We start from the raw sequence: 24670 nt of genomic DNA on the forward strand, positions 1-24670 counted from the left end.
GAGTGAAGGCACAAGAATGAATAGCCATGGAATTTCATTTAGATTTTTTTTTCTATATTGGCATAAAGCAAAAAATATCAAGCTGACAAAGGCCATCAGGGATGTATTTCAGTTAGACCTCAAGGGACAAAAAATTATTGCAGTACTAACAAGTAGGGGAGGTCTCATAGCCTCTACTGCTGGGGACTCTTAAGAACAGCTTAGCTGAATATTGGCTGGTTCAAAGCAAGAATGTACTGAAACTGTTTTAGGGTGCATGAGTAGGCTTCTTGGGGCCTACTCATGCACCAAGAGAAAAATTGACAGTTTAACAGGCAGCTATCTTGGAAATACCTTGGCCAATGGGCATAAATAAAAAGAAAGAGAAGAGGAGGTTTCTGACCTGTTTGGGTGGCAGAAGCAGTCCCATTATGTAGTCTGCCTGAGCAGACTTCTTTATGAAATCTATGTACATTTGTACCACTTTATATTAAGTTTAATAATTTATCAATGGTTAATATTTCAAAAGAGTAAAGTAGAAAATCAGATAAAATTTTTATACCTGCTATTAAAAGTTGAATGGGGAATTGAGAGATAATCCAAGCAATCATTCCCCCAAACCTACCTGCTGAATCAACCTGGCTTGGAGAAAAAGGGAATCCTGACTCTACTTTGTGCCCAGCATGAGGGTGTTTGTGTTTGTGCTGTCCCCACTTTGATCATGACCTCTCCCAGACATACATCTTCAGCTGGTCTCCAGGTCCTGCTAGGTCACAGTTAAAAAGATCCCAAAACCTGTTTCTTGACTCCTTACTGGCTCTTTTTCCTGCTGAGGTACCTGATGTATCCAAGGTGTGATCTTTCAGCTGCTCTAATGCTGACTTGTGCATTTAAAGTCTTTGCTGCTACTCATATCAATGGCACTGAACTGATTTGTAATATTTTTACTTCTTTGATATGTCATGGCATAACTGACTGAGAAATCAATAAGCTATGTGGCCATCACTTGTATGGAAACTGTTGCTCCTAATATAGCAATATAAAAAATAAATTAAAAAGAAAGGAAGAAAACCAGAAAATAAAATAAAAAAAAAAACCATAAAACTCCAAAAACTCCTTAAATGTTAACTCAGGTGGTATTACAATAGATTTTAAGAAATTTTAGGGGCTTTTTGTTTGGAATTTTTTTTGCTTACTCAATAAAAATGGCAGGAGTAATATAATAAGCTGTATGGTATTTTATAGCAGCTTTAATGCAGTCTAAGTCCATTAAGGGACCTTTCCTCTGCTTTTTTGAAAAAGGTCTTTCAATTTTCTTTTTCAAGGGAAGCACAGTTCATTTTTTTCAGGTTTACAGCTTAATGCACTGAGTTAAGCACAAGGTGGAGAGTACCATTCTTGGGAAGTCAATAGGCTCTTACTACAGTAAGTCAAAGCAAATTTGTTGATTTTGGTGGTAACAGAAGCAGGGCAAAGACAAAACTACTGCTGCATGTACCTGTGGCTGCAGAGGAGCACAGATCTGTGAACTGATAAACAGCCCACAGTCATGATCACACCTTTCACACCAGGAAGAGTAGCCAAAGAAGATAATTGAGGGAATTCTATCTAAGAAGCTGCAAAGCTAAATGCAAAGCTGCAAAGCTATTTGGGTTTTATTCTCAAAAGTGAGTGCTTACATGCTGTGCAGGGCTTTTGAGGACCTTTCTGTGGGGTGCTGAAGCAAAGTTACAGTGATGTGGGTGGAGGTACTTGTACGTGGACATTGAGACCCTCTGACTTGAGGTGTGTTTGCTGTGTCACTCGTGGAGCCTGGCACTGCCCAGCTCAGCATACCCCAGTCACTTTCTCCAGGAGCAGCAGGAGGAGCTGTGATCTGTCCCTTGGACATGAAATGTAGATGCTGTGACTATGGCCTGCTCTCTCATAGAGTTTGTGCATGATGGAGGAACATCTTTTCTTCCATCCAAAGAAATTTTGCACACCTAAATTTTTGGAGTTAAACTGCCATTTGAGGGTTTTTCTAGATATCAAGCAATAAAACACATGGTCTGGTTACGTCACAGGAGAGTATCCTCCTTCACTTGCATGGGAAGGAAAAGAAAAGAGATCAAAACTTACCCATCCTGAGTCTTTGAGAAGCCCTTGTGCCTCTCAGTGCCCATCCAGCCAAAGGCAGTGCATCCTGCAGAAAAAAAGAAAGGAGATAGCTGAATTGCTGTCCTATCTGTAACAACTGATTCCCTTTGTCCCTGACCACTCTAATGATACAAGCACTTATTCAGGAAAGAGATAACCTAAACCCCTTTGATGTTAATAGGTCTGTTTCTATTGACTGCAGCAAGATTTGCAATGAGCTGTGCAGATTTTATTTCTGCTTGCTTAACTGCTCAAACAGGGTTTCTTATTACATGCCTTTGAGGTAAAATATGCCATCTTCTCACTAGAGCAGATACTAAGTTCAATTTTTCATGTTTAATTATTTACTAGTGATGTGTTTAAATAGTCAAAAACCAAGGCTATCAAAAAGCTCCATCTGAAATATTATATCACTTGGAGAATATTTGCTTGAAAAAATCAGATTCCATATACTTTAGAATAGCAACCAAAAATTATACCTATCAGAAAGAAAACAAGAATTATGAGAACAGCAAATTTGTATTGATTTAGCATTCATCAGTATTTTGTATTGTTAATGTCTCTAAAATTATTTGAAAAAATAAAAATAGTTTATTTATTTTTAATGCCCATTATGCCATATTTTTTGACTTAACTATTTTTTTTTTAGTGAAACTTTACAGCAATCATCCAGTCTACTTAAAATATTTACGCATTGTAGACTATGGAGAAAAATAGGTTCTCATATTCTGTTAGGATTAAGAAAATTTTCACAAATGGACAACAAGAAAGGCTTAATTTTTTCTAGACTTAGCTAAGAATAATATAAAATGCTACAGTGTCAAATCCCCAAGTGATAAAGTAATATGAGGTTATAGTGGTGTCATTAAGAAATGGGATTAGTGCCTGGGATATTGTGTAGTTTGAACAAGATAGAGGAGCATTTCTTATTCTCCAGGAAGGGAAAGAGCATGTGGGCTGCCCACAGCAGCTGGTATTTATTGATTCCACTGGACTCAATATCTGAACTCTGGGGTAAGAAACTCATCTTGGACTGATGTACCAAAGGGTGGAAGGGTGAAATGGAAGGCCTTGGGGCTTCTATCAGCATTAAAGGGGGAGTGCAGCTTCATCCACCTGAAGATGAAAGGGCTCCCTTCACTGAGAAAAGCCACCTGAGAGAGCTGTTGGCCACAGCAGAGGGCCCCTCCAATCTCCCTGTGGAAATACCTTGAGACATGAGGTCCCTAAAGGTCTGATGAGGAGGAGTGGCAGTGAGGTCACCCCAGGGTAGAGGGCAGGTTTGCCAAAGGTCTCTTGCTGCTGGTCCCTGTCACACCACAGCTGATGGGGCAGAGGGCTCCTCCTTGCCTGGAGGCTTTACAGCTGTGGGTGAAAGGCACCATGCAGCTGAGCAGTTCTGCCTGAGGATGCTGCAGCTGGTGATGCTTGGGGTCCAGGTAAGAGCCTCTTCCTCACCTGTGTCAGCGTGACTTAGGCGGGCTGTCAGCCTTGGCATACAGACCAGGCAAAATGATAAAGCCAGGCCCAAAAGAGTCCTTCTCTGGGATTTTCTTTTGCCTGTTGGGTATATTTGACTTCTTGACACACATAGTTTAACTTATTTGTAGTTAAAGATTAATTTTTTTTTTCTCTTGATAATGCTCCCAGTTCAATTCTTCATTTAGACATTTTGTATGATTAATGTTTTTGTTGCTGGGTTTAGATTTTTTTTCAATAGATTCCACAACTGTTGACATAATTTAGCAATGTACAAATTGCATGTAACAAATTTTCTTAGGACATGTGTAGGACTGAAGACCCCTTTTGAAGGAATGACCTTTCTGCTGTAAATAACATTTTCTTTCCTAGCATTAGCACTAATTTACTGTTTACGTAGCAACAAGTTGCAATTATAAATGTCTAGACATTTTAGGGAGCAGCTCTGCAATGATGAAAAGTCAAGACTGCTGGCCATTGCTGTATGTATTGATCACTATTACTGGAGGTGCAGAGAACCTTTAATCATGCTATTTACAGGGATACCAAAGCCAAGACTATTCAGTGTGTAAATGTGTAACAAGCAAAACTTTGTGGTGTTCAGAGGATATTAAATCCAACCATTCTGGAAAGAATAGGGCAGCAAACTTTCTTCCTTCCTGGTGTTTTTTCTCATGTTCTTTTGCATATGGCATTTGTTTCTCCCTAGTGAGACTAAGCCACAGCCAGAAACACTTTCCTGCAATACTGATTCTCAGGCAGGTGCTTGGAATACCTGACTCTATCCTCATTGACATATTGAAGCCCTGTTGCACTGCCAGAAACATGTACATCACAGCAACCCATTTTTGACTACTAGTTTTGATGTAAATTGCTGCACAATAAGCAAGAAATGAGCAAAGGCTACAAAGCAGGTTCAAAGAAAGTCCTCTGAGAGACATTTTAAATTTTACGCTTTCCAGAAAACATGTCCCTTTTACCAAATCCCCAGCTGAGACAACTGATATGGTGATCTGGGAAAGAAGGAAGACAGGTTCTGTGCCATGAATATCCTTAGGAATTTAGAGGCTGGCAAAAAGATTTGCATGTGGGACTCTAATTTGGCATCATCTACCCCTCAAGTTGTATGTCTCTATGAACATTCGATTTCACCACATTGTCAGGGCTGGAGATGATGATAGGGGAGGTTGTGCTTGGACTGTGGAACCTAAATTTCTTCTTCTTGTTTTGGTCCCTGTTTTATTGGAGGAGGGTGGGGAAAGGCTCTTCAGTAGATGATGAACTCTCCAGAGCCCTGCATATGCAGATTCATTTTCTGCACACAGAACTGGTGGCAATTTGTCTGTAGCTTCTTCCATTGTTGTCAGTGGGGAAAAAAAAAAAAAAAAAACCCAAAAAAAAAACAAGGCTCTCTACAAAGCTGGGGAAGCTATCAGTGCAGTTTAGGAGGGTCTGCTAGGAAACACTGCTCAGAGCCAAATTTAGCCCTAGGTATCTTCACAGCACTGGCTGTGAAGAAAAAGAAACTGCATGTATAGTGGTTTCCTCACAAGGCAGAAGGAAATGTTAGCTGTAAGCTAAAAGGAAAGAGACAAAGAGCTTCTTCCAAACTGTGAAAGAAAGCTCAACAGCATAAAGGAAAACTTGTCTGTTAGCTGCTCCATAACAATGGGAAGAGGCAAAGAGGAGACCATACAAGTTCATTCATCCACTACACCGAGAGACTCTTTCTTGTTGTCAATGTGCATTCAGCTAATTCCATGTTTCCTATGCACAAATGAATTTCTCTGTCCTAGGCTCATGAATAGAGCATTTTTCTCCTTACCTCCTAGCTGCAGGGCCTTCTCCCTTGATCTCTCTGCACAGGCTCCAAGTGCTGCACACCAGCATCCTTCCCTCTGACCTTATAGCAGTGATTTCTTCTTTCTGTCTCCTCACAGCCCTCAGCACTTGTTAAGAAGGGATTATTATCAGTATGCATGATTAGAAGCTAAAAGTGATGTTCTTAACCTGTGTCACTGTCAAAGATAAAGACACTAAACCCCACAGACCATACTGTCTGGCTAAGAGTAGACACAGTGTTTAATTGCGGATGAAATCAGTTCTGAACAGTGGTAAAAATGTTAGGCATTAATGCTCTCACACATTGCAAACCCCAGTCAGCAAGCACAGGAAGGACAGGAGAAGTTCAGGGCACTGTTTTTCAGGAATCTGGGACAGTGTAATTTAGTGTCTTGAGCAATGTGTTCATCCCATTATTTGAAACTGTGACTCCAAGTCTAGTGATATTAACAGAGCCAACACCCCCACTACCAGAATTTTCCTTTGGTAAAATAGCTTGTACCTTTCAGTACAATTAAATTTTGCATTTGGTCTGAACTTTCTGGTAGTTGTGCAACTAATCTTGTCTGTCTTTTGGCTTGAATTTGTTCACCTTTGGTTTGTCTGAAGGTATCAAATGGTTCATGTAAATATCCACTAAACCCATGCTTGGTCAGACCTGGTTTGCCAAGATCCTAAGTTAGGTTCCACTGCAAACATTATCTCTTCCTCCATTTTCTGCAATGTTGAGATGCTGCAGCTATTTAATATTAAACTTAAAGGCAAACAATTTGTATTCATCTCTCAAAGGAGATGGAAGAATAAGCAAATGCTCTATTATGATTGTGTGCATTTATATTTGATAAAAATGGTTGCAATTTATATGCAAATTAAGCGTGACTCAGCCTCCTGGCAATTTGTCAGTGGGACCCTCAGCATTACAAGCCATTTATGTCCCTACCTAAGCAGCCCTGGGGGTGTCTGAAGGCATTTTAGTGAAGAGAAGCCAAATTCTGCTTTAAGGGGTGGTAAACATGTTCAAACGATTTGTTTATACAGGCACAAGCCTGGCTTACCACCTCTCCCCAAATCACTGAATCCTCTTTGCTCATTCCTAAAGATGTTTTCTTGTGTAGAGCTGCTTTTCATAACCTCTCCTTTCACAGAGAGGCTCAGTGGTAAACATGTCTTGGCTATAAAGCACAGACCTCCACAGCTTCTTTGGGATACTCACAGTGAACTTGAAACCTCTTTTTAGTCCATGTAAGACTACTTACTATGAATTTTTTTCTACCACGTGTTACTACTACATGTTACTACCCCCTCAGTGCTAAGCAGCCTTGGAAGATGACAACAAAAGCATGAGTACCACTTCTCAGATCCACTGGAAAATGCCCTTAGCTATCATCCTGACTTAACCTGCTCTTCCTTCACTTTTTCCCGATCCTTTCCTGCCATCACCCTATTACTTATCTCTCCAGTTTTTCCATCTTCCTTCAACAGCAAAAAACAAGGACCACAGGATTTGTCTTGTGTCTTTCCTCCCTGACTTTCCTGCCATGTCAGCTGGACACTTTATAATTTTTCTGGGGAAAGAACCATTTCTTATGTCTGCATGCCCTCCCTCAACCCTCACTTTGGAGAGGTACCGTTAGGGATACAGAAACAGTACATCATATAATTCCATAGCCCTCTGTCTGGTGCTGATGCACATCAAGGTGCATACATGCACCATGGAGAAGAGCAGACCAACCCTACTGGCAAACCAGGTACTTGTGCCACACAGCTGACCCACACATGGGCTCAGGGAAGGTTCTCATGAGGCATCACAGAGAAAAAGCAGTGATGGAAGCCAAAAATCCCAAGGCGGAAAGACAGACAAGGGCAGCTCCAGGGAAGCCCCAGTGTGAGAGCCTGTAGCCTCTCTCCCGCGGCCGCGGGGCTGTACGGGAGCCCGGCTGGGTGCCCGCGGCCCGGCCGAAGATGGCCACACGCAGTGCCACTCCCGGATTCCCTCCGAACCCTGGTAGTGGTTAACGTCTGTGGCGTGGGTGGCGCAGGCGGGATCTCGGCTACGAGGTACCGAAGCAAAGGAAGGAGGAGGGACGCCCGTAGAAGTACCAAAGACCTTTTAATGTTTCCCCCCGCTGGGGTCAGGGACGGCGACAAAGGCTGGATCCTGGGGGGATGTTGATAAAGGGAGTGGGTGTGATAGGAGGAGACACAAAGCTTACCAATAGCGAGGACCAATAGGAGGAGCGTGGGTTACAGCTAAGCCACTGAGGATCACACAGGGGAGGGGAAAAACCCCAGGGGCAAATCATACATCGAATAAAGGATGACTGACACAGAGAATTCTCGAGATAAGGGGGCTGGTTACCATGACAGGCAGGGGAAGGGAGGCAGCTCCAAAAGGGAGGAGATAGGGAGGAACCATTGTGAGGGAAGTACAAGGGGGGAACCGAGGACCGAACCATTATTGAGTTACAAAAGGAATAACCGAATCTAAAAGCACAAAATGCCACAAGAGCCCATAATGCAATACTGTCAGTCACAAATAACACATCTAAACATTCCAAGAAGCAGATGTACAAAGAGAACTGATAACAGAGCTCTTCTCTATACTAGATTTAATTTTGTTAAAGGATGGTTGGAATTAACTCTGGTTAGATAATGCATTTGTAAATGCTAGTACAGACAGTCTGCAAACATTTATTCCCAGAGATGGATGTTTGTGGCTTACTGAACTGGCTGGCTAACACAAGTTAACTGGCAATCAATTTAGGCAGTGACATACCACAACAGGGAACCTAAACCACCCGTGACTCAGTTTGCTGCTTGTGATTGTTAATGGATGAAAAAGTGAGCTTTTAAAGAGAAGATGAAAAAATATGCATGTGTTTTAGACCAGTTATTTGATGGCCTTTGCATTCTCAATAGCTTTCAAGCACAGGCAGAAGTAATCTTTGCTTTGTATGTATAAGAAAATCAGAGGAGGAAATTAGTTTTTATTATTGGTATTGTCACACCATAAAAACAGGGTCACTGAATAAGCCAGTGGGCATTTTTCAGATCACCTTATCTTGGCAAGGAAGAAAAAAGCTATTAATGAAAGAGAAATTAAAAAAATAAATCAACATATATAGAGACCCTGTAAAAAATATAATTATGGCATGTCATTTATGATGGGAATGAAAGTTTGCAGCTGTAGAATTCAGTAGTGCCAGTGCAAACATTTCAAAGTCAGCTGCAAGGTATTATTTATTGGATTGTTTCATTTGAATTAAACTCACTTTAAAGTTCCAGAAAGAACGCTCACACCTACATTTTTCATTCAAGGTTTGACAATTCTCAGTGACATTCTCCTTCTCCTCTCCCATTCTCTCCACCCTCCCAGAGATGAGAGGCTAATCCTATACAGAGCCACTGTAGATATAATTGAACCCCAGGGTGCCAGAGCAGTGCTGCTTTGACACAAATTCCATATAAAGGTGTTGCTGTTACTCTACATTTGTGCTGTCTGAGGATTTTAGTAGTGATTTACAATATTGATTGATTACTATCTATCTTCCTTGATACTCTGCTTTGCATTCCACTTCAGAGAGGCTGAATTAATCACTGACAAGGCTAGCAGTCTTAAAAGTATATCATGAAACCACATTGTTTTATTAGGCATATATTCTGGTAACACATTGTTTATAAAAATAGCATTTCCCCCAGGAGCTGAGCAGTAAAACTCATGGACTCCTTGACAAACTAAGAAGAAAACAAAAAAAACCCAACAAAACCCAGCAAACAAAAAACAAACAAAACCCCTCCCCCCCATATATTAAACTGATTTTTCACTCATAAATGAATTCTTTTTGAAAAATATCCTTTCAGGCGTACCCTAAATGGAGCTGCTCTATTCTGAAACGCTCCTCTATAATTTTACAAATGTCACTTTAAAACTTTTTTTTTCAGCTGAAAATATTTGTTATGTTTTATGAATAGCTTCAGCCTCACAGGTGCATTTTTGCTGTATTTTGACAATCTAGTTTGAAGGAACTCAACTATTAGAAATAATTTAAGAATTTTTTATAGATAACACGCTGGTCCTTTGAAAAGGCACACCCTGTGGATTTTCTCTGCCCTTGTGAAATCACCTTGGCTGATTAGTGGCACTCACTTGTTCAAGAAAACCTGCATAAAATAAAGAAATACTTGTGTTACAACTACACATGCTGGTGGTAACACAAACTATGGAATTGACCCAAAGCCTGTGAGAACCAGAAGCTCAGAGTCAGATCAGGAAAATGGCTTGAACTCATGTAGTGGTATTGAAAAAGGTGAGTTTGTGGACTGCTTGACACCACCAATAACAAAACCCTGCAGCTCTTCATCTTTCTCTCACCTTGTTTTTGCTCTGAGTTAGTTTCTTGTTGCATTGTGGAAGCTTTCTGCTCTGGAGTGAATGATGATAACCAGGCAGGCTGCTTCTCAAAGTGAGGAGATTCCCCTTTCTAACCTGTCCCACTACTTTTCTCCCTGCATTTAATTTGTAGAGGCTGCACGGGCTCAAACAGCCCTTGATTTCAGCAGAGGTGGGGCTTTACCCTTTGAGGGTGGGACAGTTTTTTCTCCTGATGCGTTTCCATCATAAAGGCTGTGATTGTGAGACAGAGAAAGCCAGACTTTGGAATAAAAAGTCATTTTTAGTCAAAGCAGCAGATCAGTCTTTGTCAGGAGATGTCTGAAACATCAAATTCTTTACAATGTCTTGTTCTAGGACACCTTTGTGCAAATAAGCAGGATACTCCAAATGAAGTACAGAAGGGGTTGAAAAATGCAGCTTGGGGAGAGAGAAGACTTCTGGGCTATTGTCATTCATGTTGACTGATGTTTAACTCTCAAACACCTCAAGCATATTCCAGAAAAGAAGCACGCTATAAGCTGTGACTTGCAGTTGTGTCTGGCCAGTAGAATTTCATGGTGTACCTTATCCCTGAAAGAGCAGGTAAACATCTCTGAAGTGCTCATTTTGCCGCAATGAGTGGTTAAGAGGAAATGATGGGCATAATTACAGAATGTGCTTTGTGCTATTAAGCCAGACAGCCAGTTAGTTGACTGTGTGCCCCAGGGCCAGTTTCTAAGTTCTCTACCAAAGTGGAAACCAAACTTCAGTTTAATTTTATTTGACTTGTAGGATCTGGTGTGCACATAATTTGGAAAGAGCTAATTTGCTGGTAAGCAGCTTTTAACATTTCACATTAGATTAGAAAAGGATAAACTCTAGAGGTTTTGGATGATTATTCATTAAGCAAACAAGCAAGCAAACAAAAATCTGTAGCATCTAGAGCTGAACTGCTGCAAAGAAAATTAGATTAAAGAAAAAGGAAAGAGGATAGAGAATTAGAGAGAAGACAAGACTGCTGGGGGACTGTGTGTGAAACAAATACATGGGGCATATAAACAAATGCAGTTTCATCTATTTTATATGGATTCTTTAGCCAGTTTGGCAGGCAAAGGTTTGGCAGACCTGTAATATTCCTGTCTCAAGCTGCACTATTTTTGTGATGTGCCTCAACATTTATCCCAAGAGCTGAAGACAGCTGGGATGGAATTTGGAAAACATTTGCTCAGAAACACATTGCATTTACTTAAGTGAGGCTGTGTTCCTGAATGTCTTGTGTTAAAATTTAATATATCAAGGTAATTTATTATATAACTTGGAGTTATCAGAAGTGCCACGGGCTCCAAAGTCACCTGTGGATTGGTCATTGCACTAGTCTGTTTTTTCTCCCATTCCCACAGTATCCAACACCTCCACTCACATTCCTCAATCCTTTTTATGGTTCTTTTTTCATCTCAAAATAGGAAATATTTTACTCAATGGCCAATCTCCACAAAGCTTCTAGACAATCTCACCCCCACACTGCCTCCAGCTCCTGTTGCTGCCTGATTTCTGCCTCAGTTATTTCCATGTAAGTGGTTTATTTTTGTAAACTTGATCTGTCCTTTTTTATTGTGTCAAAATGGCTATTCCCAAAGTCTCAAATGCCTTTTTGACCTCATTTCAGGCTTTCTGGTCATCTAAAGCCTCTCTATCTTGTCAATTGGTTTTGCTAGTCCCTTCATAATAATACATTTTCAAGGCTTTTGAGGTCCCTCCAACCTCTCAGGGTGCCTCCCCACTCCCCAGCATTAGAATTCTCCCACTCACTCAAACCTGTTCAATTGCCATTTTCATGGAAATGATTCCAATCTCTTCTCACTCCTAGCAACCATTGCTCCTTTCTTTGGCATTGCAGGTTTTCCCTTGTCAAATGTTTCAGGATCAAATGAAATGACCAAGGCCCAACTTTTAACAGAAACCTCCTTTCACTCTCTGTGATCTTACCCAGTCAACATTGCTCTGTTGTCACAGATGAGACAGCCATGATACACAGAATATCTCCACACAATTCCAGAAAGCTCCAACCCATACACACAGAGCAACACCACACCACTGCTGAAGGCTTGGGCAGCTGCCCACCTTGTTCTTTAGCCCAGCCTTTTATCCCCTCATGTCCATGCATTGCACCTGTGTGCCCTCTGCTCCCTTTGTGGTTGGTCAGTGCCCCTGGCACTCCATGGCCCATTGCTGTCAGTGCTGCTCACCTGCTGCTCACAGCTGTGCCCACTGGGGGTGAGACTCTGCCCCAGCCCCACTCCCCATCACCACAAACTGTGTGTCTGCGCAGTTCCTACTTCACTTTTCCAAAACCCAATCAGAGCAGAGAGAATGTGCATGGATGTGCACATCTGAGCTTCCTCCCACATGGATAAGAGCTGGATTACAAAGCAATTGAGATAATCTTTTCCTGCAGCCGTTTTCAATACTGGTTTACCAACTCTGGAAAATACAGGAGAAAATTTTCAAAAGGAAGAGACAGATCAACAACTCAGGGGAGTAGAACTGATTATATAAACAATTTAGACTTTTCTTTTCCCTTTGAGTTTTGCAAGCTTATTTTTACCTGTGTTTTATTACAAAGCTTTTCCTATTACTTGACTATTTGTACAGCCTAGATTCAATATATGAAATCCACAGCCTCTCTTCATAGATAACATCACTGACAGCTCAATATATTCTTCCCCTTTGTGGAAAAATGAAATGAGGCAAACCCTGGAGTTAATGAAGAAAACACAATGGATATTGAACAATGCACTGCTTTTATAAATTAAAAGTTTTTCTTGGTGGAAGGAGAATAGCATACACACAGTTCTTTCCTCATTTTAAATGGTCATAGAACTTTCTTGAGGACTCCTATAAGTTGTTATTCATAATCCTTGCAGCAATGATTTAATGTACTTTTATGGAGTCAGGCTGCCTCTGCTGAGGCAGTGATGCCTGATCAGATCACTATAGTTTATTGTTAAAGTAAATAAAGGGCCTTTATATATATATGTGTGTGTGTGTATACACACATACAAAGATACATATATATATATATATATATAAATGATTTTTCGGCCATGGAATAATAACAGGCTATCTGTGCTTGAGGAATTACAGTGACCTTTGGGTCAATGGAATCTGTTATAAATCACACTGGCAGGATGATTACATTATCCCTAAATTGTTTCTCGTAGATGAGCATCATTTTCCTGCACTACTGGAAAAGATGAACCCACAAAGCTGCCACCAGGTCTGTCAGTTATTGCTGGTGTGGAAAATAGTGGTCCTAGGCACACTGAGTGTATTTTACGGCTTGGATTTGCTCACAACATAAGTTTGCTCCATTGCACACCTTTGTTTAAGATCAACTCTGTTATATTTTCATTTTCCCCTTTTGACTATGAGAAATGCAAGATTCATTGCAGGATCTGTCGCAGCTTTTGGAGGACACTGTAAGGAGATGTGAACTGAGGTGCTGATGACATAATTTCCCAGAGCTATTAATGCAGCCTTCCAGAATCTGAGCTTTTGAAAAGGCTTGGACCAACCTGTCCACTTGTCAACTTGTAGAGCTCAGACTTTCTCCAGAGATTCCCTGGTGTTTGGAAATATCCTCAGGGAAATAATTATGTTACAGAAATACTAAAATTATTGTGTTTGATTATAAGAAATGCATCAAAGACTGGACATAGACTGCCCAATCTGCATTCCCAATCTGGGGTAACTACACTCAGACAGCTAAAATGAACTACAATTTTGAGATCATGCTGACTTTGTTACTTAGCCTTGCTCAGGTTCTGCAATCAAAAAGCCCTTCAATTCTTGCTCCTTGGATCTACATTTTCTGCATTTTCCCCCCGTGGTCACAGAAATTAGTGCAGCTGTTTTCAGATGCTGGATGTATTTGATGCTCTCAGTCTAACTCATTGTTAACAAAACACATAAAGCAACACATAGCTCAGCAAGCCTTCCTCCAGACTAGAGGCAAAGGCCAACCTCTCTTTGCAACAAGACAATTTTCTACTCCCTGCCCAGCAAATCCACAACATTAACTGGCTTTCCACTGACAGAGTCCTGTGAAAGAGGCTTTATTGTAAAACCAATCATTCCCAAAATATACTAAAAATTGGTGCATCAAGCTGCCACAAGAAGCCCCTTATGATGAGAAACAACTACTGCTTCTCTGAAAAAATAAGTCAAGACCCTGAAATGCTATGACTTGAGCACTCCTGCTGTGACTTTATCTATTACCACATATCCATTTACACAGCATGGTGCAGCATTAACCAGGACACCTCTGACACTTCTGCATAGTTCTTCACAATGTTATGGTCATGGGCCAGTTTTTTGTTGGATGTTCATTCATGGCTATATCACCCTGTAATATAATATCAGCACTGGCAGCAACATTAAATGTGCTTTAAGTGCCCAAGTTTTGGGATGCTCTTTGGACCCTCCCAATGCCAACAGGATCAAGAAGTGCCTTGGCCACCTCTGTTGCCTGTCTCCTGCTGTTGGGCTCTCTGGAAAGCTGATCTTTCCAGCCATTTCTGCTTGTGTCCCTGCACGAGTCTGAGAAACAAGTGCATGGTCACTGTTGGTAGTGAACCTGATACTGAGGTACAGAGGGCACATGGATTGTACAGTTCAGTTTAAGCACTTCCTGAGCAGAGATTGCATTTTGTAAAAAAGGCACAGGCAGAAGCATGTGGTCAGTCTGCTTATGAAGTGGCTAAAATGGCTGTTTTTACTCCTTGCTTCTAGGACATAGCAATTTAGGAAAAGAATACTGAAACACTTAAGGGTGTAAAGAGCCTGGGGCTTTGTGCCTGAATGTTGACTTTGCTATAGGCAGAATTTTAGAGAAAAATTACTAAGGGCTGTTGGCCATGTGGGTATGTAGAGAGAGAAAAAGCTAGAAAGTGAGAAAAAGTGCAGTCAACCACGTACCCTTCCACTACAGGAGAATTTTTGGGGTCAGTTTCTGAAGTAAATCCTATACTCTGAAAGTACTCATGTTAGTCTTAAGTGACCCAGTACAGTGGGTCACTTAAGACCCTTGCAGAGGAATTTACCTTTGCTAATTCTGTCAAAATCTACACAGAAAGGAGTTTCTCTATTGACTGGTAACTCAAGATACTTTTCTTTCCCCCAAGATTTTCAGCCATTTTCATCTTTATGTGTTCTTATTTTCTGCTTGTGGTTTTAATTTGAAAGACCAGCCCTGTGAGAGGATGCTTAATTGAGAGTAGTAGTAAGATAATGAAAGAAGCCATTTGTTTTATCTCTTGTTGCTTGGTTGTGCCTTCCCTTGGTGAGTTTGCCTAGGGAGAAGACAGGCTGCCCTTATTCCATGATATTTCAGCTCTGCTCATGAGGAAAACTACAGTCACCAGAACTGTACATTGTCCTGATAGCAGAATCTAAATGTGGTTGCTTTTCATGACACCAGATGAAGGAGTATTCTTGGGCAGTAAAATAAGGGCAGGACTAAAGAAGGTCAAAAGACAAGTTTTGCATTGCATTATTTACATCAATGCTGGGAAAAAGCCTGGTGAGCTGAGAAGGGGTAAGTGGAGATCAAAGGTGGGCATTAAAGTTTCTTGAAATCAATGAGTAGGATTCCACTGGCTTCTGTGAGCTCCAGAGCAGATGTGAACAGCTGTCACATAGCCACTTTGCCTGTGTGGATTGTCTTTTTCTTCTAAAAATCCCAGTGTCAAATACAGCTCTGCTGGAAGAAATGCCAGAGGTTTTACAATTCTTCTCCACATTTCTTGTATAGTTTGGTGGTTTGTTTTTTTTTTTTTTTTTTTTTTTTTTTTTTTTTTTTTTTAGATTTTCTCCCCTTGATTGTGGATTTTCCTCAATGTGTCAGAAGGACTATGGACTTCATCACAAGGTTTTACCAAGTGGAAAAAATAACAGGCATCTAAAACAGGAAAGGTTTTAAAATGCTGTCTTCTAATTAAGTGTGTGGTGGAACAGAAATACACAGAGTTATTTTGGGAACATGATATTAGGAGTACAGAAGACTTGAACATGGGTATCTTTATTTCCCTGTAAGTTCTCTATAGCTTCTCTGTGCAGTATCTGAGCAGTAGCACTTAACCCTTCTCAGGTCAGCTGTTTAGCTGAAACCCTCTCTTAGCTGAAAGGTTTCATACCAGGGTGAGGGGTGAGTACAGCAGCTAGAGGTGCTGAACATTTGTCAATAAACTCAGTCAAATTCTCTTTCTACACAAGGTGTAGCTGAAAGTAACAACAATGAGACCAATTCCTTGCTTTTAGACAGAACTTTTATCAAGCTTTGGGCCTCTCCCTCCAAGAAAGCCCTTGAGGTGCTGGAGCAAGTTCAAAGAAGGGCAACAGAGCTGGGGAAGGGTCTGGAAAAGTCATACGAGAAGCAGCTGAGGGAATGGGGGGTGTTTAGCCTGGAGAAAGGGAGGCTCAGGAGAGTTCTCTACAGCTACCTGAAAGGAGGCTGTAGCCAAGGGGAAGTCAGTCTCTTCTCCCAGATAAAAAGCAATAGGACTCGAGGAAATGGACCCAAGTTGTGCCAGGGGAGTTTATATTGGATAGCAGGAAAAAATTCTCCATGTAAAGGGTTGTCAAGCATTGGAACAGGCCATCTAAAAAAGTGATGCAGTCACCATTCCTGGAGGTATTTTTGAAAAGTGTAGAAAGAGCACTTAGGGGCCTGGCTTAGTGGTGGACTGGTCAGTACTGGGTCAGTAGTTGGATGATCTTAAAGGTCTCTTCCAACATAAATTATTCTGTAATGAAATTTTAGAGTGTTTTTAAAAGAAATCTGATATTTCAACAGGGGAGCCACTGCAGAGAGTGATGTTATGACAAATCTGAGTCCAGTCAATGGTCTGACTCTCTTGGTTTGAGACTGTAAGTCAGACTTCCCCAGTTATAGGACAAGAAGCCTTTAGGGTGCTCTGCAGTAAAAATAAAACAATAGACAGCAATAGAGATGGAGAAATTATTTCTTGGTGTCTTGGATTTGCCTACATATAGATGTAAATGCTATTACCTACAAGTAACACTGAACAAATATTCTTCAGTGTATTTTCCTTTAAAACCATTTTGAATGCAAGTGTGTCTATGTTGAGTGGCACGGATGTTCTCATGAAAGGTCAGATTCCACTGAAGTCAGAAAGAGAAATCACATTCTATTCTCATTTTAAAACCAGAGGCTATCTGTTGGTGTCTCAAACAAAAGCAGCTGAGAGAAAGCACTGCATGAAAGTGCATACCAGTTATCTTTCCTTTTCCTGAAAAGCTGAATATGGAAAAAGTAGCAGTGGGCAATGGGTTAATGAATCATAAACTAAATCTTGACACCTCCACTGAAAGAACAAATGAAGATTAAGTTCCTTTGGAGAATCATGATTTTCATTAAATTTATGAACTTCAGGATCAATAAATTCTAATCTCTAATGTCTCTACATTATTCTAAAGCTTCTTGATGGGATAAAACTCTTATAGCAAGGCAGTGAAGTGATTACATTAGATAAATTGAGAATAGGACAATGATCTCCTGCAAACCAGCTACAGCAGGGCTCTTGTGGACTGGATTATCCTCTGGATGCACAAAAGGGGTCAGTAACAGGTAAATTAAATGATGGGCTGCCAGAGAAGTTAATAACTATAACTCCCATATCAGATGCAAAGTCCTCTAAAGGAGCAGCCTTGTGCATTCATTAGTTACTTGACTTCTTTCCAAAATCCTCAACAGAGACAGTGTCACCACATGGTCAGAAGAAGGGCAAAAGTGTGTGGGGGGGGAGATTGGCGTAGATCACTTCAGCAGCTGCATTCCTCTGAAAATCCTGAAACCAGTAATTAACTGCAAACCTCTCGAGCCTTTTCAAACTGAATTTTGCTGCGCTGCTGTCTGCAACTGTTCAGGAAACCCCCACACTTCCTAAAAACTGTGATGTGGACAGCTCCCTCTGCAGAGCCTGTCTCAGGATGGAAATACAGAAGGATATTTGCAAAGATTCCCCAGAAACTCAGGGCAAAGAATGTGTAAGTGAAGATAAGCAATCCATTGTTTTGCCAGTCTGGGTGAAATGTGAGGTAATTACTCATATCAACCTTCTCATCCTCTACAGTTGAAAATGACTGCTAAACCCTGGCTTTTTCCCCCTTCCTTTTGTCTTATTTCTACCTCAATGAAAATAAAGGATAATATACTTGATTTGAGTGTGTATCCATTTAAGCACTTTAAGAGCTTGATCCTGCCTCAGCAGAAAGCATTAAAAGAATTTATGTATAAGTCAGAACTCTTGAACTGAGAGCTATAGCTTTTAATAGTTTATTCTGTCATTTTCTTGGGTGCTGCTGTTTCTGCATGGCCTTGCCTTATAAAAAAGCCATGCTTAGAGGGATCTTACCTAAACTACTTCAGAATAGTTGAGCAGAGAGATCTGCATGAAGTTGGGCTAAGCATGAGTGCCTGGAGAAGCAGTAACAGAAGGCAAGGGGCAGGATGGAGCTGTACAAACCTCTCTGCTAACGCAAAGGAATATTGACTCTGCGATCGGTGCTACGTGAGAGGGTTGGAAATGGAGAGACAGTTTCTACTCCAGAGCCATGGGTGAGTCTTGCTCAGATGATCACCTTTTGGGGTGACAATGAAAACTTTCCATTTAAAAGCAGCTGGAGAAAATAGCAAATAACCAGGGAAAAAGGATGATAATGGCAAAGAGAGCATCATGCTTTGCAGCAGCACGCCACATTTGGGGCATTAAACCTCAAATATACTGAAAGTCTTATCTTGGACAGAGCAATACAGTGAAGTAGCATGTCTGTGTTGGCAAGGATATGAGAGTCTTTCTGTTCTTCTTGTGGCTGCACAGCTTTTGAAGCAGGAAAATAATGTGAATTAGCTTGAGCATTGCTGGTTCAGAAGGAAAGCTATTCTGTATCAAATAAGGCTTCCTGCAACACTCTGGGCTTCCTCTAGCAGTGCCTCATTTAATCACTGCCCAAAGCCGGCTTCATTTGCTTCAAGAGGGATTTGCCTGCTGGATCCAAGCAGTGGTGCACCTAATCCTGTGCTCTGTTTCTAACAGTGACTGGCTTCTTCAGAGAAGAGAGGGGAGATCTCCTCCATAGGCAGTTGCAGGAATACTTTCCCCAGGGAGCTGATCAGATCACAGCCAGAGGTTATATGAATGCTGGTGAGGTGAAACTAAACATGATTAAATAGACATCATGATTATCAAAGTAGATGGAAGAACGTTAACTTAGAGATGTTGTGAGAAAGAGGATATGGAGGGAAAGAGCAATACTGGAGAAACACATGTTCTACCAGGGGGCATTTTAGTAGTGTTAATGCTCCCTTTAACATTGTTCTCAGGACAGCAGATGGTAAATCATCAGCAGAACGTGAAGAAATCAAATAACCTTCACAGCTCAATTGAGGCTGTGTCTGTAGTGCTTGGCTTTTACCAAGTAGTGAAAATTAACAGTGCCAGGGTGTTGTTATACCTAATTTCCTTCTCCCTTTTCTCCTCTGTGCACATCATCACTACAGGTAAATGAATTTCACTCAAGTGAGTGTCACTACCTAGAGGAGATGGAAAGATCAAGGCACTGTGTTAAACTGGAATTACTCCAGAGGGCAAAAGCCAAACGCATGACTGTGTTATTTGTAGATAAACAAGTTACTGAGACCTGAAAATGTTTGCTGTTTAGATTGCTCTGGAGCCTATCATCTGTGACTAGCACCAGCAGAAGACTGGGAGCAATCTTGGTTTCAGTGAGAAATTCCTGATTCAGTGCACACCCTGGATCAGGTTTTCTGCTCACAAGTGGCAGGGGTGATCACATGTGTCTTGCCTTATCTGAGATCATGGCAGTCTCCCTATATTCCTATTTTGGTTCATAGGAAACATGGTCCACAAAATGAGTGTTTTTTAGTTTCGAATGCTTGGCTCAATGCCAGTTGAATTTTTATTGGCTCTTCCTATATGACATGAAAGTCTAAGAATAATCTATAAAGCTCCCTAAATAATCAGGGATACTATTTTTAGGTCTATTGCATTTTTATAACAGGAATACCAAATCTACATGCGCTTTAAACTGGACTTGCTGGGATTCATGTTTCATCTGAATTTAATTTTTTCTGTGTTGTGAGGTATCCTGAAGCTATTTTGACAGAAACCACCATGGCTGTACAACAATCGCCACATATGGCTGGAAGGCAGATCAAACACCACGTAGTTCCTCCTTCTCCCAATGTCAGGATGTATACTGATAGTGCTCCTACCAGCTTCCTCTCACACCCTCAATAATGAGCACTCCCTGCCCTTCCCTGGGGAATCCCCTCCAGGGCAGTGCACTCCCTACTTTTATAAACATTTCCCGAACATCTGAAATCCCACTAGAGTCCCTGTGCCTAATGATTCCTCCTGGCTAGACACCACTGAAGACACAGGGATGTAGATGGAATTAGGCTGTCTGGAGATGTCTCTGTAAAGTCAGAATCATCTTACAAAACAGCTGAAAAACTCAAATAGATCAATGGGGTTTTTAATGGTAATTTACATGCATAGAGACTGTGCTGTCTGGACACAGAGGACATAAGTCCAGATTCAATATCTTGTTGTGAACTCTGGGAGCAGCTCAAATTGCATCTGATGTGACCACATAACAATATTTGGAGTATTCTATATGGAGGTTAATATATGAGTAGCTCTAGCTCAACACATAATTAAAATAAAGTACATTTTAAAGTGATTATTTGCCCTACAATGAACATTTATTTCAGGCAGAGAAAAATGCCCTGAAATCCAGCCCTTCTCTGTGTAGATTCCTAGCAGTTCCATTGCCATTCCATGATTTTCTTTACTGGCTGTCAGAGCTTTAGATAAGCTGGGTTCCAAAAGGTGTGGGAAATGCTATATCCACAGTTTCTTTTTGGTGTTTCTAGGAAGTCTGTTGGTACCACTGCCACTAATTGTGAAAAGTGAGATGCTGTCCCAAGGAGCGTCTCAGAAGCTGGCTTGGAGATGGAAGGCATCTCCTCCAACACATGGCCAGGTGTGGTTACCAGAGGGGGAAATCCAGGGAGAAGCACATGGTTTAGTGTTCTCCATGGTTCAGTGTCCTGACATGGTTCAGCTGCGTTCTCCAGGCTTCAGCTGCATTCTCCAGGCTTCAGAAACAACTTTCTGAGTATTCATTTCAGCCCACCCCAGATTTCTTCTCTGAGTTTGAGCAGTTCACATGCATTTCAGGGTTATGCTAGAAATTCAGCGGGGGAAAGGTTTTCCAAGCCAAATAGCCGCCACACTTCAAGAGTTTAAAGAACAACGTCAGGATATGTGTCTCTTTCTAATCAAAGGTTTTCATGCTCTTTAAGCCAGGGAAACTCAAACATTCCATTAAATAAATGAAGGTCCCATCATATCCCCTTCTGTACTTTAAGCCCTGAGTCTAACTGCCTCATTTCTGAGTCTGACTGTGAACCTTTCAAATGCACCTACAGCAGTCACTGCATCATTTGTTGGCATTATTAAAAGAATCTTCTCAAAATAGAAAAGCAAGCAATGGGGCATCGTGTTTCATAGAACTGATCTTTATCTCAGAGATTTTACAATCCAATTTTCTTCATGCATTCTCTGCTCCATTGAGGCCTTTTATGCCAGGCATTCACTAGAATAACAGTGCATTTCCATTTGTATCTCTTTTGTTGCACATAAAATCTCAATTAGTATTCAAATTCACCATCAGCCTCTACCTATTTAATGAACTTTTATCCACTTCCATGTTCCTTAAGTTTAATTAACTAAAACAGAGCAAGTATCTTGGCATTATTAAATGCTTCTGGAATAAAAATATTCTTTCCTTGAATGTTTTTATCTAAAGTCAGAAGCAAAAACCTCTGAGTTCAGTTTGGATATTCTAGTAACTTTAACACTGCTTTGCAGTTTGGTATGGGACTCAGTAATACATTATACCATAGCTTTAAGTTGTTCTTTAACTGGATTTTAATCCATGTAACATTTTCAACATATGGCGCTGAATCCCAAAGGAAAATTCCATTCAAGCATATCTCTTTAACAAGAATGATAACAGAAAAAATGATTCAGAAATATCAGTGGGGGATTTGTGGAACCTCCTCCAAATTCAATGATTGAATCTTATGTCACTATTCTGCCTTTGAGCTCAAAAAATGAGATGAACATACAATTTTTTTTTCACTCAGCCTATACACAACTTTATTTTCAGCAAAAGGGAAGTTTATATTTTTTTTTAAATAATCGTTTGAGTTAGGTTTTGGTGTGATAATGCTTTTTCCGAACGTTTTGCCAAGGGTTCAGCATTTGGTGTGCTGGTTCAACCTACCATGGTCTTCTGCAAAGCTCCAGCTGGTATTGAGAGGGAAATCTCAGGGAGACAGCCCTTCTCTGAAGGCTCGCTTGTGTCTGCTACAATGCAGCATTTTGACTGACACTGGTCCCTACTTTCCAGCTGAATGAACTTCTACTTTCATCTTCCTTAAGATCCAACTCTTTGCTCCCTACAGTCACAGTATTTATGCTGAAGTGCCCCAGAAAATTTAAGTGCCTACCCCAAGAGGATAATTTCTATCAACCCCCTGTTACAATCACTCTATATGGGAAGATTCCTTCAGAGAGTTTTCCAGAGGAATAACCTTGCTTAAATACTGTGACTTTCCTCCTGGAGGAGGGATCATCTCTCTTCAGAGTTATTGCAAGAAGGTTTGGCCACCTCATTAAAAAGGCAGGATTTCTCTCTGGGCAGATGGTTCGTGGAGCTGCATAAGATGCATTGCAGCTCATACAGGTCAGGACAGGAATAAAAGGGCAGCTATTGATGTTTTCTTGTGAGGTATTGGTAGAAGTGCCCACGCAACAGCTAATGATGGGAGAGTGGCACTGGCAGGAGTGGTAGGAAAGTGCAGCCGTTCACTCACTGATATGGCAATTACTTTCCATTTTGCATTTTATTTTTGCAACATGAACAGTCCCAGGGCTTTCTGTTCTCTCTGCTCTAAATCCATTTCTTATGGTACAAGGCCGTAGTTGAACATGAAATAGGCTTGAAGCCACATGGATAGAGATATTTTTTTAATATACCCGTGGAATTTTTTATAATTTATTTTATCACTCTATTTTTTCCCCTTTTACCCAAAAAACCCCCCCCAAAAAAAAAAAAAAGAATAAAAAAGAAATTTAAAAAATAGAATGTAGTAATAAGAAATGCCCAACCACTACTTTCACAAAGGAAAAGGTGACATATCTGTTGGATTCAGTGCCTGGAATCTGTGGGATGTGCCCTGGAAAGACAATTTGCTGTTTGTTGTGTGTCTGGTTTCTGTCCCAGTGGTAGCTGCAGTTAATTGGCAGTACTCTTCTGTAGATGGGTTGACATTTTCAAAGCTGCTCAGTAGGAATTAGGTGCCTAAAACTTCCAGCAGTTTCCAGTTCTGTAAATAAACATATACGTTGTTTTTAAATTTACTTGTTTTAGAAGCATATGACACTGTGCTTCTTTTCTTTTCCCCTGAAGAACCTCTGCAGCCAGCATGCTACAGTTAAATCTGAGAAAAAAAGGAATATATTTACACCTCTGGCAGTGAAAGAGAAGATGCTTTTTTGCTGTGATTTATAGAAACCGACATTAATCTCTATTGCTTTATACTGTACTTGCAATAAACAGCTTTGGAGATTGATTAAAGACTTTGTCTGCAGGTTTCACTCAATTTCAACAGCTCTTCTTGCACCATAAACTCAAAAGAAATAGAGATTATGCCTTAAACAAAACCCATGATATCCATCTCTAGGAGCATTTACTATTTTCAGCGCTTTGAATTGAAAGTTATATATGTGTATATGTGCATGTGTTAATTCCAAACTTTTCTTACAGAGTTTCTTCCACGACAAATGTAACAACAAAATTGGCTAAATACAGTTCTGGATCTCTCTTCTTTCCTTCTTTTTCCCTATTCCTTTGCCCCAAGGTTGATTGTTGGTAATGGGCTTATTACCCATTGCACGTGTTTTAGGAAAATGCATATGAAAGCAAAAGCATAAGAGAGAGACAGAAAACTCTCTTCAGCCTCAGCAACACCTCCAAATGCAGGAGAGAATAGTTTTATTACTTTGGTACTTACAATGCCAACATCACTGATTACATTATAATTTTTAGAAGTGTTTATTTCCAAATGTGCCTTGTGTTCACTATCACTGACTCCGTCCTTAACATCCTTCTTCTTTGTATTTAGCTCTTGTTAAAAAGGGAATCCTGCGTTCATTTTGACAACTATTTCACCCCATGATTCCATTTTCTTCAGCCACACAACCTGCTCCTGATTCCTGCAATCCATTTAATCCCATATTTGTCTTGTGTCTTGTCTCCTCCTGGCAAAATTCAATTTATTTTTGGAATTCAGCACTCTTCTCTTTTTTGTTATCATAAACTCTGTCTTCCAAGTTTCTTTGGCTCTCCATAACAATACTTTTCAGCTTTGATCCTACTTTTTTGGTTCCTATCCACACTTTATAAAATCCCACTCTGCAGTTTTCCAGTGCAGTCTTGTCACATGCACCTGGATAACTTTAATCCTTTCTTTTCTGGCCTTTTACCTGCAGCTCTTTGATCCATTTAATGAATAGGTACAATGATGAATATGCAATTCTTGGTTGGGATGTTAATCTATTCACATCCTCCTCCACCTTCCTGTCACACTTCTCCTGACTCATCTCATCTCATTGACAATCCCTGTCCCAGCCTCTTGAAGGTGCTCAGTGACTCTGCACCACTGATTCACACATTTGTGACTTT

Source organism: Haemorhous mexicanus, chromosome 8 (genome assembly GCF_027477595.1).
Source record: "Haemorhous mexicanus isolate bHaeMex1 chromosome 8, bHaeMex1.pri, whole genome shotgun sequence".
Lineage (NCBI taxonomy): Eukaryota > Metazoa > Chordata > Aves > Passeriformes > Fringillidae > Haemorhous > Haemorhous mexicanus.